This window comes from Tripterygium wilfordii, chromosome 20 (genome assembly GCF_013401445.1).
Source record: "Tripterygium wilfordii isolate XIE 37 chromosome 20, ASM1340144v1, whole genome shotgun sequence".
In the NCBI taxonomy this organism is placed as follows: Eukaryota; Viridiplantae; Streptophyta; class Magnoliopsida; order Celastrales; family Celastraceae; genus Tripterygium; species Tripterygium wilfordii.
The window spans coordinates 7,136,463-7,154,191 of record NC_052251.1 but is presented as its reverse complement, the minus strand read 5'-3'; the positions used below and the strand labels follow the sequence as shown (position 1 = coordinate 7,154,191).

At 37.6% G+C, this 17,729-nt stretch overlaps 1 pseudogene; it reads right to left on the bottom strand.

The window, feature by feature from the left end:
- Positions 1–5,154: 5,154 nt before the first annotated feature.
- LOC119986899 lies at positions 5,155–12,588 on the bottom strand (annotated as a pseudogene).
- Positions 12,589–17,729: the final 5,141 nt, after the last annotated feature.

Here is a 17,729-nt window from a genome sequence, read left to right as displayed (position 1 = left end):
AAATAGGCAAATCTATGGAGGAGGAGGTAGTAGATGTGTGATCTATGGCTCCTCCTCCACCATAAAAGGTCTGAAAGTTTTTAGTTTTCTAGAGAGGATTTTCTAGAGAGAGGTGTAAAATGCTGATTAAATCAAATCCTAGTTGAAATAAAACTAATGCTAACTCAATCATATATTGATTATGATGCCTCATCATTCATCTCCACTTGCGAAGAACTCAACCTCAACTTATGATCAAAATATCAAAGTCCAAAATCTGGCAAATATGGATACAAAATCAGTAACGTTAAATGTCTTGGAGATATTTCCCATCCAATTTGATAAATCAACAACATAAGCATTGTCATTGATCTTCTTTGTGATTGTCAATGATCCATACTTCTTTTGCTTCAATTTAAGATGTGTCCAAGCTGATAATCTTGCCTTGCTGAGAAACACCATGACTTCATTGCCCACCTCAAAGACTCTAAATCTTCGATGTCTATCTGCTGTGACATTGTACTTTGTATTGGCCTTTTCTAGCTTGTCCTTGCCATCCTCTTGAACTAATTGAATTTGCTTTGCTAAATCTCCAATTGTAGCACTCACTCCTGGAATATTTGGTTACTTCACCAGATCCAAAGCATGATTAGGAACTTTCATATAAACTATCAAAAATGGTGATCTACCTGTTGCACTATGAATGACATTATTATCAGAAAACTCCACTTGGGTTATGGTAAAATCCTATTGTTTTGGCCTGTCCATGCAAATACTCCAGATTAAATTTCCTAAGGTTTTATTGACCACCTCAGTTCTGTTTGTGGATGTGTCGTACCACTGAAATTCAAAGAAGAATCAATCATTCTCCACAAAGTAATCCAAAAGTGACTCAAAAACTTGGTGTCATGATCAAATATAATAGTCTTTGGTACTCCATGTAGCCTTATCACCTCCCTGAAAAACAATTTGGCTGTTGATGTCGCATCTGCTATCTTTTTACACGACAAAAAGTGCACCATCTTGGAAAACCTGTCAACCACAACAAAAACAGAGTTCATACCTTGTAGAGTTTGTGGTAAACCCAACATGAAGTCCATCGAAAGATCTTCTCAAATAGCATTTGGAACTGGGAAGGGCATGTAAAGACCTCCGTGTTTGCCCCTTAGATGTTTGGCATACATAACTCCTAGCCACAATGTTGGAAACATTTATTCTCAATTTTTGGCAATAATATCTCCCTCCAACAACTGCAATAGTCTTATCCTTTTAAGATGTCTTGTTAATCCTCCACCATACAAGTCCCTAATGACTTTCTTATGAAGTGATGTACAAGGAAGACAAAGTTATCCACCTTCATAAGAAAATCATCATGAATAAAGAAATCATCACATGGCTACCAACATACACATAATTCCCAAATCTTCTTAAAATCATTGTCATCAATATACAACTCCTTCAAACTATCAAACCCCACAACATCCATTCTAAGATTTTTAATAGAGGCAACTCTCCTACTCAATGCATCCGCTACTACATTCTATTTTCTTGGTTTATGTATCAATTTATAAGGGAATTTATCAATAAAAGCTAACCACCTAGCATGCATATTACTCCTAAACTGCTTTTGGCTACCCAAAAATTTCAAGGCTTGATGATCAATATAGGGAACATACTCCTTAGTAATTAAGTAATGTTCCCAATTTTTGCATACGGATTATTTTTAGGAGGGTTAAAAGTTGTACCTTTACTTGGTGTTCTCTTATTATTACCATCATCAACATTAGTTGTATTGAGACGCCTAGTGTCTTGCGTTGTTTTCCCTTTATTGGCAGTAAACTTGTTGTCACCCCCACTATATCACCGATAGTTATCCACATGGGTTCTTTCTTGCGTCATCATCTCAGTCTTTAGAGCCAAATTTTTAGCCTCATGCACGCTCATCACCATCTGAACCCCAATTTTTTCACGAATAACAGGTTTTAAGCCACTCAAATATTATGCAGCCTGTTGAATGTTACTTTCTGATGATTGATTCCCTTTCGTTAATCTTAAGAATTTAGTTGTATATTCATGCACAATCATGTTTTCCTATGAACAACTTTGATAGGAGTCAAAAAGATATTGCTCATAATCTGGAGGTAAAAATCGTCCCTTCAATAGTTGATGCATCCTATGCCAGGAATTCATTGGGTTGCGTCATTCTCTCCTAGTTTCCTTCAACTGATCTCACCACACTAATGCTCCCCCTTTCAATCTATAAGCCACTAATTTGACTTTTCTATCTTTAGAAAAATCTGCATATTCAAAGAATCAATCTATCTCTATCAACCAATCCAAAAATCCCTCAATATCCAAATCACTAGTAAAAGTAGGAATGTCTACTTTTAATTTATACTCGTCCTCTCCTCTATAATTTTGCCAAAAATTTCTTCCAACTCTACCTTCAACACAACGTTCAATACCTCCTAGATCAACCTCTTCATCATCACTTCTATCTCCTTCCCCACAATTGGTTGTCTAGGATTCAAAGGAACAAATTCATCATTGGGTCTACCGTGGTTATCTCCTCCGGCTTGATCCACTTCATTCACCATATTCCTATTGCCACTAGCCAGTAATAAGGTCCACAACTGCTCCTGAATGTTTGCCAATTGATGTTCCATATTATGAGTTGATGTACCCTATTCTTCGATTGCTCTCCAAACAACCTACAACCCCTGATCTCTGCCACAAGGTTGGTTGCTACCACTACCATCTAGATTAGCCATCTCCAGGCGAAAACCCGCCTATGATACCAACTGATGCAGCGTGTAATGAGAGAAAGGATTTAAACACGATCAAATCCTTGAAAGATAATAAGATTCAAGACTAGAATCCTTAAACTCAAAGTGTTGGCCAAACTAATAGTCGTACTTGTATTGAAGAATGAAAAAAGTGTTTTGAAACAACCCTAACATATCCTATTTATAAGCATAAGGTTTCCTAAGCTAAAACAATCAAATCTTAATTGAAATAAAACTAATGCTAACTCAATCCTATATTAATTATGATGCCTCATCAATGTGTAATGGTATGTTTTTCACCGTTGGACAAATGAACAAATGCATGATTAATTGTGTTGCATGATGCATATAATGATGCATGACAAATGATGTGATCTGAAGCCCCACTATCTAATAGCCATTTGTGTAAAAATTTATGAGATTGAGAATCATATATACCTGATACTGATACAACTTGGGATTGTCTATTTTGAGATTCATCTTATTGATGTATTTTGGTCTGAATAAACTTCAGCATTTTCTTGTATTGATCCTAAGTGAAATCCTTATTTCTATTATCAAGACTTTGATTATACAAAGTTTATCATGTTCATTAATGTAACCATTACGAGACCCTAAATAATTATTATTTTTATCCTTATATTGTTTTATTTAATGTCTCAAATATTATTGGATTTTTTTTTTTAAAAGTCAAGAGACCTGATATAGTCACATGCTCAGCTTGTGAGTAAAAGAAATGGAGGTCATTATAGGCACTCGGGCTACCAAATAGGTGTAATACAATCAACATCATAAAATAATGGACAAAAACAAAACACTCTTTAACTAATGCAAGACATAACAAAATAGCTCAATTGCAATCATTAGCATGGCTTTGACGATTTAAATTCCAAGAAGACTTATCCGCTTGAATAATATGCACAACCGAACAAAGTACCTCCTCAATCCAAACCCGCATGCCTTGAATGAGAAAGGCATGCTTAGCCATGGAATAGATGGCTTCACCGGTCGTACGTTATATATGGACGAACTTTCAACTCGACAAGAAGCGCAATAATCTATTTATCTCCATTATAATCAGACTCTAAATAGCACGATGTACATCACTCCCATTAATGGCTTCCACAATAACTGCAACATCTCCTTCAAAAATTAGCTTTGTAAAACCCAACTCCAATGCTAACTTCACAACATGTAGGGCTGCTAAGGCCTCAACTAAAGAAGGATGAAGTACATTCATTCTCAACAAAGAACTACTTGCCATAACCTCCCCACTAGCATCTCGAAATGCAACACCCATACCCGTACGATTATTTTGAGATTGGATTGTTGCATCCCAATTGGCTTTAATAAGGTTTATTTGTGGGTCTTTCCAAACCTGCTGAAGATTACTCGAAACTAAATCTGGCTGAACATCAACTCTGTCTACTTGTGCAGATTTAAAATCATTCGCTAAATTCATACCTTGTAGAGCTACTTGTGTAGGATGTGTAAGAGTCCCCTCATGGACAAACTTATTCCGTCTAAGACAAATCAACCTCATTGTAATAGCTAGTGTAGCTAATTGTGAAGAAAGAACTTTGTAATAAGATATGAGATGTTCAGTGAATTAAAAGCGATTTGTAGCTTATAAGCTATTGAATGAGTTGTGTAGTGTTTGCTTAATTAAATTAATAATTTTATTATTTACCAAATACTTATTAATAAAATTATCACTTTCTAATAAAATTACCACTTTTTAATAAAAATTGTACTCTAAAATTACTGTGTGCTCATCCGAACAGTTATTTGATTGCAAGAAGAATATTGTATGTTATTTAGTTTATAATTTTTAAAAATTTATAATGTTTATATATATATATATATATGGGTTATTTTGTTAAGGTATGTAGTATGTAGATATCTACCTAAGGATATTTTGTTACCATGTTGGAGGGCTTGACTTTTACATTGGCTTTGCATGAGAGTGCTTGACGTATGCCAAGCATGAGTTATTCATAATCAACTTATTAATCCTCATATGATTTGAGTACTGAAATATGGTTCCATGCGACATCTGCCTCGTCTGGGTCAGCGGGATAGAAACAAAGGTAATTGGACATTTATGCAATTAAAGAAGGATTCACAGGCAGAGCATCATACGTACATGATTTTAGACCCCATATTCTGATCCAGTTAGAATAATAGCAGGACTTACTCAAGGGAAATGCACAGCTGCAACTTGTCTTGTTGCAAAGCTAAGATTGACAAAGCTCACGAGCTGCTCCACCTTCGATTACTCGGACTATATTCTTAATAATGGTGATTTTCTTGAGACCATCCGCACAACCCGTGCCTGATTTTATGCAGATTTCCTCTGCTGATCTTAACGAACTTCTTCATTCTATACATAAAACAGGGTCCATAAAATTAGGGTAAGAGCCTTAAAAATATGCCCGTGTGAGGGGAAAAAAAGAGTAGCTGGAGTAAGTGAAACCACTCACAAATTACAATGCCGAAATTTATTGAACTTTGCCTGACAACAAAAGTTTTCGGGGACCATTCGGGCAAAACTTCCATCCAACGCTCCATGTTGTCTTTAAGAAAGACTCATTGCCGAACAGTGAGTTCAGTCTGCAGATGGAGTATGCCATTTATGAAATAAAGGCTTTCATCGGCCATGAGGGCTGTCCAAGGTATACCAAAGAGATTCCTATAACCAACAGCCTTCAATACTGTGAAATTATAGTTCCCTATGTGATTGCTTGCATATTCCTCGAATGGCTTTATCCTTGTTGCAAATTCATAGTCAACAGAAGAGGTCACCGATCCTTTCTCTTGCATTCCTAGAAAGAGCCCGAAGCAATGGAATGAGCTTTGCTGGTCCATATTGCAATGTGCCGACAGGAAAAATCCCCGCCCACCCAAATGAAATGCCTGTGAGTACACTCGACCGACTGGAAACAGACGTGCACACTCCTCCCGCTTGAGTTCGAGGAAGACAATACGCTGCTGGCGAGGATGTTCAAACTCTACAACCTTGATTGGGCGATATTTGTAAGCTCGCTCTAGAAAGTGACGATTAGTGGCTCTGGCATTGGCCTGCTCTACTGCAAGCCAGCGTTGGCGGTATGGTGTCTCAGCCTTGAAAAAGAGAGCCTCAAGCACCAATTTGGATGCAAGTTCAGGATCAAAATCGCTGCAGGCCAAAACCTTCTTCAGCTTTCGGCAGCTCATAAACGGAAAACGAATTAAGTGAGCAAGTCGCGAGCTAAGAACTTCTCGTCGTTCCTCTTATTTATGGTAGTGAGCACGAGCCCACTTCAGCACAAACTCACAAACAATGTCCTCTGAAGCCACCAGGAGATCATCACTGGATAGTACGGCCTCAATACCAGCCAGGGGCAAGTTAAGCACCTCTCCCTGAAACCTGTGAATAGAAAGAAAATCATTTGGTGTAACCTTTCAATTTAGGAAACTGAAGTCAGCTACTATACACAAAGCAGTCAGCACACGACACGAGCAAATACTTTGTGCAAACAGTAATTATCCAATTTAATAGGATAAGATAGAATATTGGCAGTGCCGTGCTAGTTAGTTCTCCAAACTATATGAAGGTGGAAAACTGTAAATTGTAGTCCATATGGATTTAATGAATAACTCAATATGGAGAGCGAAACAGAAATCTGGAGGATGATAGTGATAAGCAACCAATTAATCAGACAAAGAAGAAACCAGCAAAAGGGAGCTTACTTAGATATATCCTTGTGGTGTGCAGCAAGAAACTGCTTTGCTGTATCTGCCAAAGGAAGAACTTCTTTGGCCATTAAAACACTATAAGGAAGGTCCAAGTAGAGCAAGGCGGATTCACATGTCATAGAGTAGCTTCTTAATAAAATGCTGCAATGTCTCATGCACGACGCAACCTCAAATTTAGCAGCTGCCAAGAGCACGTCCAGCAATGCAGTAGGACAGGTTGCTGACAAGGTGTTGCCATAAATAAAACGAAGTAGGTCTAGGAAAGCTGCTTCTTCTGCTCCAAGGAAGATAAAACCGGACGCCCACACAGGTAACAAGTTAATGGAAACCAGTAGACAAATATGAATGCAAGCCTAACTGAAGCAAGTTGAAGAAATAAAAAGGAATAAATATTCCTCAGAATTTACCAGATGCATGAATACGAAGAGTTACATGTCGATTCTCAGACTCTTTCGTCCCATTTGAAAAAAGCTGAGAAGAATCAGCACATCAACTGTCAAATTAAGGACATTGCCAAGGAACAAGGACACAAAAGCATGCTACGTCTCTCACCTTATAGAAAAACGAGCTCTTTCCAGCTAAAATTGGAGAACTAATATGTATCGTGTTCACTCTGAGAATTGTTGAACCATCCATGTTCCACGGTGAATTAGAGCTCTGTGCAGCTTCATCTTCTACAAAAATATCTCAGAGTAAACAAAATCCAGAACATGCAACCAAATAAATTCAGTAAATCATAACATAAATAAATGAAAACCGCATAATAAAGAGTGGTTCACAGAAGCAAAACTCGAAAGTCCTAGACAAAAAGTGCGTCAAGAAGCTATCAAAGGATCAGAGATATACAGATACACATTTTTTAGAACCATTAGCATCAGGATTCCACAATAATATATTTACCATGTTCAGTTGAAAAAAAACAAAGAGACAAATGACTGAGAGAATCAATTCAGTGCGGTGCCTGAAGTTGTTCCTCATCCAAATTTAGAGAAAATAGTTGAAATATGACAGGTCAAAACAGAGAATGATAACAAAAAGGATTTTGTAATTTACCATCTTGATTCAAATTCAATCTAACATCTGAAGGTAATTCTTCAACCATTGTTGTAGCTTCCTCGTCTTGATTTTCATAGGCCACAGCATCATCAGTATCTGGTATGTCACAGGTCAAGATCTGCTCCTCCCGTTGAATGAAAACACGGACCACTAAAGACAAATGAGTGATCACATAGTAAATGAGTGAAAGCAATATTCATCAGGGAATCAAACTTTGGCAGCAATTATGTTTGACAGAAGCGACATACCATAATGATAATGTTAACACTTTTAATTAAGGCAAACCCAAACATGACCAGAAGACACTTGCACCTAAAAGTCAAAACCTCGATAAGATACCTTCGATGGAGTTTCTGTTAACATCATCAACTATAGCACCTATCAACTTTAATAAAATACATTTAAGCTACATTTAAGACGGGAAAGGAGGGAATGATGTAATTTTTAAGCTATTGATGTAGATTATAACTAGGATTGAGCGAAACCAGAAACCCTCATCCAAGTCAGCCCCAAATAAAGAACCCTACGACATAAATTCTCAATTCCTATATGTAGTACCCGGTTTCCGTCCGGCCCAAAAAATAGAAAAATAGAAAAATTAAAAATATAAATTAAAGGAAGGAAAATGAAGTCCAAACTTGTGTCTTTGTTTAAAAGCCCGTAGATTCATAAATTCAAAATTTAAGGCTCAATTCCTAAGTTTTGGCCCAATTATCAAAAACAAAATCCTACAAAATATCTAGAGAATAAAAATAAATTAAATGAAAAAATTAAAAGTGGAAAAGACCAAAAAGAATAGCCACATTGGTTAAAAGGAAAGAAAAAGTAAGGGCAAATGGGACAAATTGAAAGAACTAGGATTTTAGGAGAGAGGGGGTCTCATTCTCTCTTAGTATAAAAGAAAGGCAGCATTCTTTGAGAGGGAGGAGAGGAAAAGCAGCCGCACAACACAAAACAAAAGGGAAAAAGAGAGAAAGAAAGAAAAAACAGAGAAAAGAGAAAACGGGAGGGGAGAGGAGAGCAAGAAGAAATCGCTGAAAACAGAGAAAATCGTGAAAGAAAAAAGAAGACAAAAGGGGCGGCGGGGACAGAAAAGAGGAGAGGAAAAGAGAAAGGGTTTCATCTTCTCCATTTCCATTTCTTTGAGAAGGTAGTGATTCACTAATGTTTTGATTCGAATCTGATTCCACTTTCTTGTTTTTGTTATCTTGATCTCTGGTTTTGCATCTGTCGGATTCCACATTTAGGAGGGCAATAATCGGCACATATTTCTGTCATTATTCTGGTTTTATTTCTTCTTGGCATCTCTCTAGGTCTATTTTTTCTGGTTGTATTTTTCTGTTTCTATCATGGCATTATCTGGTTACACTTCTGAGAAGACAGTAGATATATACTCTCTGGTTGATGCTTGAACTTAATATGTTGTGCTGATGTTTGGTTGCTTGGATCGGGTTAATATGCTATGTTAATATCTTGCATATACCTGGTTAATATACATGCTGATGTCTATATATGCTGATGTCTATATATGTATGATGACCGGTATATATGTAGATATGTATATGGTGTGTGTGTATATATATATATATATATTGTATGTGTATATGTGTGCAGAGTGTGTGTATGTAGACGTTATGTGTTTATATATATATATATATGTGTGTGTGTATGGTGTGCGTGTACATGTATATGTGGTGTGTGTATCATATGGTGTGTGTGCGTATATATATACAGTGTGTATGTGTGTGTGTGTGTATATATATATATGTGGTATATGTGTTTGTATATATACCCGTTTGTATGTTTGTATATGTGTGTCTATATGTTTATAATGTATATGGGTATGTATGCTTAATTTAATTTGAATTTCTATGGCATTTGAGTACCCATTTGACCCAATTATTTTTGTGTTTGATGTTGGGCTTGAACCGGGCTTGATCCCACTTGGGCCGAAAGGCAACTTAGAGGACTTGGGCTAAAAAACATACATGGAGGAATTGGGTTGGATTTGAGCATTGGCCTTCATGGGTTATATTTGTATTTATTTTTTATTATTTTTTAGTTTTGTATATAATTGTAAAGTGTAAACTTTGTAATAGTGTAGTAAAAATAGTGAAAAGTGCATACATGATATTTTAGGGTGCTAGAAGCATATAGATATTAGGAAATGATTTTTGTGAATAATGATTGCATTAGAATGCATGCGTAGGACTTTGATTTCTCACACTATGCCATGATGTTAGATGTATGCTAGAATTGTTTTAATGCAATGAAAATGAATGCAACGTGTTAGTCATTAGAATTAATCCAAGCCCTCTCACCTTAATAAACACACCAAGATTAACTTATGGAACCTTTATGTTTTGTTTAAATAACAAGGAGCCTTAAAGATATTGGGGTTCCATTGGCATTCATCCAAAACATTTGGATTTCGTGGACCCAGAAAGCAAATATGTTTTTAGGGATTATGAGAATTTATTTAAGGATCCAAAGGGGGGTTTAAAGATATTTGGCCCGTCCGATGGGCCTTAAATGAATTCTTTCTTTTCTCATGAAGAATATAATTGTGAGTAAGGCTTGAATTGAACCTTTTTCATTGATTGTGGGCCTTTTTGGTGCATCAACCAAGTTCCCAAAAATCTCTTCACCAAAACCATCAATACCCATTCCATTGTTCCTATCCAAATAGCCTCCTTTCCAAATCATCAAAAACATCAAAACCCACTCCGATATAGATTTTTCATCCAAGACCAAGTAAACATTTTTGGCCAAGCCGGGAATGACCATAGTGATCCCGTGCACCCTCTTTTTTTACTAAAAGCCACTTCAAGTGGAGTCCTTTATTAAGCATTTTTGGCCAAGCCGGGAATGGCCACAGTGATCCCGTGCACCCTTTTTTATCAAAGACCACTTCAAGTGGAGTTTCTTATTAAATATTTTTGGCCAAGCCGGGAATGGCCATAGTGATCCCGTGCACCCTCTTTTTTACTAAAAGCCACTTCAAGTGGAGTCCTTTATTAAGCATTTTTGGCCAAGCCGGGAATGGCCATAGTGATCCCGTGCACCTTTTTTTATCAAAGACCACTTCAAGTGGAGTTTCTTATTAAATATTTTTGGCCAAGCCGGGAATGGCCATAGTGATCCCGTGCACCCCCTTTTTATCAAAGACCACTTCAAGTGGAGTTTCTTATTAGATATTTTTGGCCAAGCCGGGAATGGCCATGCACCCTTTTTTTATCAAAGACCACTTCAAGTGGAGTTTCTTATTAAATATTTTTGGCCAAGCCGGGAATGACCATAGTGATCCCGTGCACCCTTTTTTTATCAAAGACCACTTCAAGTGGACTTTTTTTTATTAAATATTTTTGGCCAAGCCGGGAATGACCGTAGTGATCCTGTGCACCCTTTTTCCTTCTTTTTTATCAAAACCCATAAAAATAAGATTTTTAAAGTCAAATCTTGGTCTAACATTAATGGAACATTTCCACCCATTTGATAATACATGATTTTCCGGGCATATGGAAAACTCATTAAAACATTTGGGACATACAATCATTCCTCAAAACAAAGTAGAGCCAAATAGGAAAACATTTTTGAAGGTAACCGTTTTCGGGAGTTGTGGGGTGCCTAACACCTTCCCCATGCTCAATAGACCTCCTTACCCACTTTTCTCGTAGACCAAAATGGATGTCCAATTGCATCCTAAAAATCAATTGGTGGCGACTTCATTGTTTTTCATGCTGGTTGCTTCACTATATTTCTTTAAACTGAAACAGAGCGTCCAGCAAACAAAAACAATGGCTGAATCTTTAAATGACAAAGGTACTACCCTGAATCTCTCATGGAGGGTCGGATAGGCTCACCTTCATGGCTTCCCCGCTCAGCCTCTCACCAAGCTTGTAAACAAATCTCTCATATTACAAATTATTACTGTAGAAGTTCAGTCTCTTCCTTTATTTCTAAGGCAAGCAAGCCTCTAAAAAGAGGTTTACAAACATTGATTTATGGAAACATTAGGATTCCTAAACCTGACGCACCTATGCAAACAGAATAAATTTTTTTAAAAAAAGAGTTCTAACTAAAAGAGAAAACTTCACCACAAAGGATTCCTTCACCATCATCTGAGCCTTTATCCTAAAAGTTTGAGGTCGGCTACATGAGTTTATGAGAAAATCAACAGGAATCCATTATGTGGATTCGTTTCCGCCATTAATTTCTATCTAGGATCATACTTTCTTCAACTTGTACTGAATCCATATCCTTTCTTACTACTTTGAGCATGTTTTTTTTGGGTCTTCCTCTAAATATCAAGGGGGGATGATGTCCCCTTGGCTACTGTTCCCCTCCAATTAAAAAAAGAAAAACTCATAAGCACATTGATGAAAATCCTCTTCCTATACCCCCACCCTATTGCTTCCCCTCACTACCAGCACTTCCAAAGAACCTGTAAAACAAACTTGGAAATCACAAAAATACTATGAACTTCTATAACTCATTATGACTGACATGGCTCACGAATTGAACTAATTATTCATAATTTCCTGTTCCTAATTCAACTATCAAATGAACTTGGAATTGCAATTCCACTATCAAATGAACAAATTACACTATCTTGTAGTATGAGTCATCAATGTGAATGAAAATGAATAGAAAAAAATTAAAATAAAAAATGAGCCCAAGAAAACCACTTGATCTGTATAGATACTATTCCAAAAATAAAATTAATTTTCACATCATTCTCACATTTTTTTCGATAACAAAATAAATTCTCTCCGCGTTCACTTCCAATGTATATATTTCAAAAAGAACAAACAGAAAATAGAGAGTGAGAGAGAAAGATTAACGGACCATTTTCTTTCTTAATCTCCTCCTTGCGCCTCTTACGGTTGTGGGCCCAGTCGACGATGGTGGTACAACCGTGGGCATTGGTTTTCGACTCAGCCAGGTCGGGTACAATCTCGATCTTAAGGAGCCGGTTCGAGAAGTTGTCATTGTTAAAGGCGAACGTGAAATCGGAGTCTGAACCCATCTCGGAGCTGCCAAGAGGGACGTCTGTGTTGACTGTTGTCGCTCGAGGTCGAAAGAACATATAAGATGAGTTGGGGGAAAACAATGAAAATAGGCTTAACCAGAGACGGAAACTAAACGAATTTCTTTATGTTTTCTCAACTTGATAGTTCATTCAAACCCTAGAAAACATAACATATAAGAGGATTTGGGGAGAAACAAAATTGAAGCTGAAACCGGAAAGCCTGAAACACATGAGGTTTGTCACAATTTTCTTATTGTGCGGGTTTGGCAGCGCGATTATAGGGCCGCGTTTGTGTTACGGCTGGACGTAACGGGCCGAATCTGTTTGGTGCAGCCCATCAGGCGTTTCAGCCCGCCCACGTTCGTTGGACGACGTTCAAGTCCACGTTCTTTCTCGTTCCAGTCCACATACACACACAAGTACGCGTTTCTTCATCTCCGTTCTCACGATCTTACTGAATCCATCCACAACTGAGCTCATCTCCCACCTCGCGACATCCACGGTGACTCCGCTGCATATACACTAAGCTACGACGACGGGATTCACGTTGAGCTCAACTCAAATAAGGTATGAGCTCGATTTGGCCATTCAATTTCTTTTCCATTGTCGTTGTTCGCGATGTGAGGGTTAGGGATTTCGGCCAAACCATGCCTGCCTTTAGGGTTTATGTTTTGCTAGCGCGACGCTCGATTTGGCCATTCAATTTCTTTTCCATTGTTGTTGTTCGCGATGTGAGGGTTAGGGATTTCGGCCAAACCATGTCTGCCTTCAGGGTTTATGTTTTGCTAGATTCTCACTTCTCTTATAATGTATGAGTTAGATTCTCACTTCTCTTATTGTTCGTTTCTCGATTTGTCCAGTTGATATATTTCTCGTTACCCCAGTACTAAATTCATCAATTGTTTGTTGTCCCTCTTCCTAGCTCTAAAGATGAAGACTGAAAAGTCCATGCTACAAAAGCTATAAATTCCAAATGTACATGTCCCTGGCATATAGTCTACCACTACTAATCCTCTGTTCTTTGCACTGTGCAGTGACAAAGATTCTGGAGTTCTACTATCTATTAGTGTTCGAATTCTCTAAGGCATTTTACACAATTAAGGATTATAGGTAGGTAGTAGGGTATAAGATTTATTACTTTAACATGTGCTATAAGATTTATTCCAAATGTTCTACTGTCTATATGTAAGTTGGATTCAAAAATCTTTCATATGTGCTATAAGATTTATTACTTTAACATGTATATTCAGTTCTTTTCATTAACTTAATTAATCTGATTCATCTACAGTTAGTATGTATTGCCTTCATTTTCATGTTGTGTTGAGAATATTATACACATTTTCTGAATATTGGATTATTGTTGATGATTAAGTAAACAAATGTAGGGCATCCGTGTTTGCATTGTCTTCACAGCATGTACATGATGTTTGGTTTATCTTTAATAATATTTGGTTTAGCAAACTGAGTTTGCATATGTGTGGTGATTAGTGTAATTTGTGTGGCAATAGAATTAGGGTTTATATTTTCAATTATTGTACAGCTGTGTGCCTTAGCATATATATTTGTGGATAAGTTATAAACATCGCCCTTATAACATAGTATGAGTAATACAACCACACCTCCTGCACCATCAACCCAAGCTACAAACAAGGCCAATTGGGACTCTTTCCAAACCAAAGTGTTTGTTGATCTTTGTGTCGAACAAGTAAATGAAGGACGTAGGCTTGGTTTACACTTCACCAAAGAAGGTTGGCAGAAGATAGTTACTGGTTTTTTTGAGAAAATAGGGAAGTGATATGATCAACCACAATTTAAGAACAAATGGGACAATCTAAAGAAGGATTACAAATTGTGGAAGAAACTGCGTATTCATGACACTGGAACTGGATGGGACAGTGTCCGTAACACTATTCTTGTGTTTACGGTGAGCAGCCGGACAAATGCAATTGCCAGTACCCCTATTTCATATACAAAAGCTGAAATTGCTGACTGTATGAGAATTTTAGAGGAAATTCCAGAAACTGTTGAGATGGGAGATTTGCTAATGTTTGCTCTTAAGCTGTTTCAGAACAAAGATCATCGTGAGTACTTCATTGCCATGTTACGCAGGGACTGGCAGCTTGCATGGTTGAAGATGATGTATGCGGACGCAAAGGCGGGTGAGGCAGGAGGCAGCAACTGAAGAATTTAAGAAAAAAATTTGAATAAACAGTTATTCTATGTTGAGAATTTTATATGTTTTAGATTTCAGACTTGTTCAAATCCGTAGATGTTGAAAATTGTTTTCCATTTCAATAATTGTACTTGTTAGGTTTATTGTGATTGAATTTCAATTGTTAAATGTTTGGACTTACTTATAATGGTATTGGCAATCTTGTTATATAATCTTAATATCGATTTGTCCAGTTTTTAACAAGAAGTTAACTTCATTTGCTTTGACAGGATATGGATATCTATTCCGATGTAAATGAGCAGTTTATTATTGAAGAACTAGCACTATTACGGGGGTGGCAATTGTTGCAGCCGGTAAGGCTATGTTTCATAATCAACGTACACCTTGTTGGACATCATGGTACACAGGCCATATGTACATGATGGACTTGTTAGTGGTAATAGAAAAAAATGTTTGTCTGTGTTGAGGATGGATAGAAGGGTGTTCAAGGACTTGTGCAGTCAATTGTGCACGAGGTATGGCCTCGAACCATCTCGTGAACTAAGTGTAAAAGAGATAATCGAGATGTTTGTTTACACGATAGGAAATGGTGTCAGCGATTGGACTGTGCAGGATAGATTTCAACATTCTGGGAAAACAATCTATCGCCAGTTTCATAATGTATTGAGTAGTTTGATTCGGATGTCAGATGATATTATCAGACCAAGGGATCCAACATATTCGACAGTCCCGAAGTACAAGAAGAAGACGACAAATATTTTCCATACTTTAGGGATTACATTGGGGCAATTGATGGTACGCATATTCATGCGTCAGTCCCAATGATGATCGGACAAGATTCATTGGGCGAAAAGGCGTGACCACGCAGAATGTGATGGCGGCATGTGACTTCGATATGATATTCACATATGTGTGTACGGGTTGGGAGGGATCGACGCATGATTCGTGAATTTTTAGTACAATTCTCTCTAATGGAAACTCAAAGTTTCCCTACCCTCCCCCTAGTAAGGTATATGAACATATTTATTATAAACTAGTATTTTAATTCAAATTTCGTTAGTAAGTAACATTAACTATCCAATATGTTACAGGAAAATATTAGTTGGTCGATTCAGGATATCTCAATCAAAGTGGATATCTAGCACCGTATAGGGGACAGAGATACCATTTAGAGGTATTTGGAAATGGTCCTGATGTATCGACACCACGAGAAGCCTTCAATCTTGCACACTTATCTCTCCGTTCGATTATTGAGCGCACGTTTGGTGTGCTAAAAAATAAGTGACATATTTTATCAACAATGCCCCCTTACTCATTTCACACTCAAGTGAAGATCGTGGTTGCCTGAGCAGTTTTACATAATTTCATACGATTGCGCGCATTGGATGACCCGGACTTCGCTGCATATAGTGATGATGACCACACTCTCCATGTCTCAGGCATGGAAGCCAGTACCAGCAGAGTTGGAGCGAGCACTTCGGAGGACCAACCATTCATTGGGGAGGACCTAGAGATGGTAGCTCTCCGCGATATGATTGCGACTGAAGTGTTTGCATCGTACTAGATTACTTTTTTTTTTTAATTTACCAACGTCATCAAATGATGTAAACTACTTTATTTTAAACAATTATGCAATATAAACATTTTGTAAATTTATATTAATATTACTAATTATCTAATACAACATTTATATTAATATTATTAATTAATTTTATACGCAAAACTTGAAACTGCGGTTGACAGCACCGCACGACAGTTTTAAAAGTGATGCGTCAAACAGCTTTTTGCGTTCCAACACACCACATAGCACCACAGTTTTATAACTCACAGCACCGCACAACACTTCACAGCAGTTGACAGCACTCCCAAACAGGCTCATTATAAGGTTTTGTCATGACATGACGGTGGATTTAACGGAGATTACAGAAATAAAATTCTTAATTCTCAATATTATGATAATGTATTTCAGCTATTTTTAAAATATCCCTACCAGTAAGACACGACCACGTGGCGTTCGAAGGCTAGCCTAGAAGAGGAAGAGAGGTGCTACCTCGGATCCGATCGAGGCAAGCTCCTCAGTACTGACCGAGGAAAAGCCCCCACTACTTACCAAGATCATCACCTCGATACCGACCGAGGTCATCTCCTCGGCAGCACCCGACGCTGATACACTTCTACATCAAAGATTAATGTCCCGATAAGACACTAACTCTAGAGAGAGTCTGACTCCCCTTTGAAGAGTAATTAGTTGCGTGCCTGCGCTTTGCGCAGAATGTAATTATTTCTTTGTTGTTTATATCATACGAACATCATATAAAACCAAGACAGTTACTGTGAATTTGATTTAATTTATTTTAAAGAGATTTAGACATCAAATGATTAGTAAGACAGGTACACAAAGTTGAGAAGACAGCAATTACAAAGTTTTGCAAAGGACCATTTTCATGGGAATGTGTAGTCGAAAATGTTAAATGGCCCAAGTTATTTCAGCCCAACAAATCCCAAGCTGATGTGGCGCTGCGTTGGAGGGTCCAGTCATTGCACTAGCATGGATTTACCTAGGTAAATGAGTCTGCCTCAATTGTTTTCCCGCTTTTATCAAGTACGGCTCCCGCTTCTTCCCTTTTAGCAATGTTTTTGATTTTTATGCTTTCTCTAACCCAGTTTCTCTCTCATACTCTGTAAGGTAGAGACATCTGGTCTCTTTCCAAAGCTAAATGAGAAGACGCAGATATAGAACATGTTTTCCATGGGTAGGATATGTCTTGCATTCGTGAGATTTTTGAGGTGCTTCACACGAAGCTAAGCTTGTCCAATGACTTTTATTGATTGCATTGTTTCTTTGCCTAGGATTTTCGAGGGCATTCAACCATCTGAGCTTGGCTGGTGACTTTGATAGCATTGCATTTTTTATTGAGGTATGTAACGACCCGTCCCGACAGGACCCGACAATCGTTACAGGCAC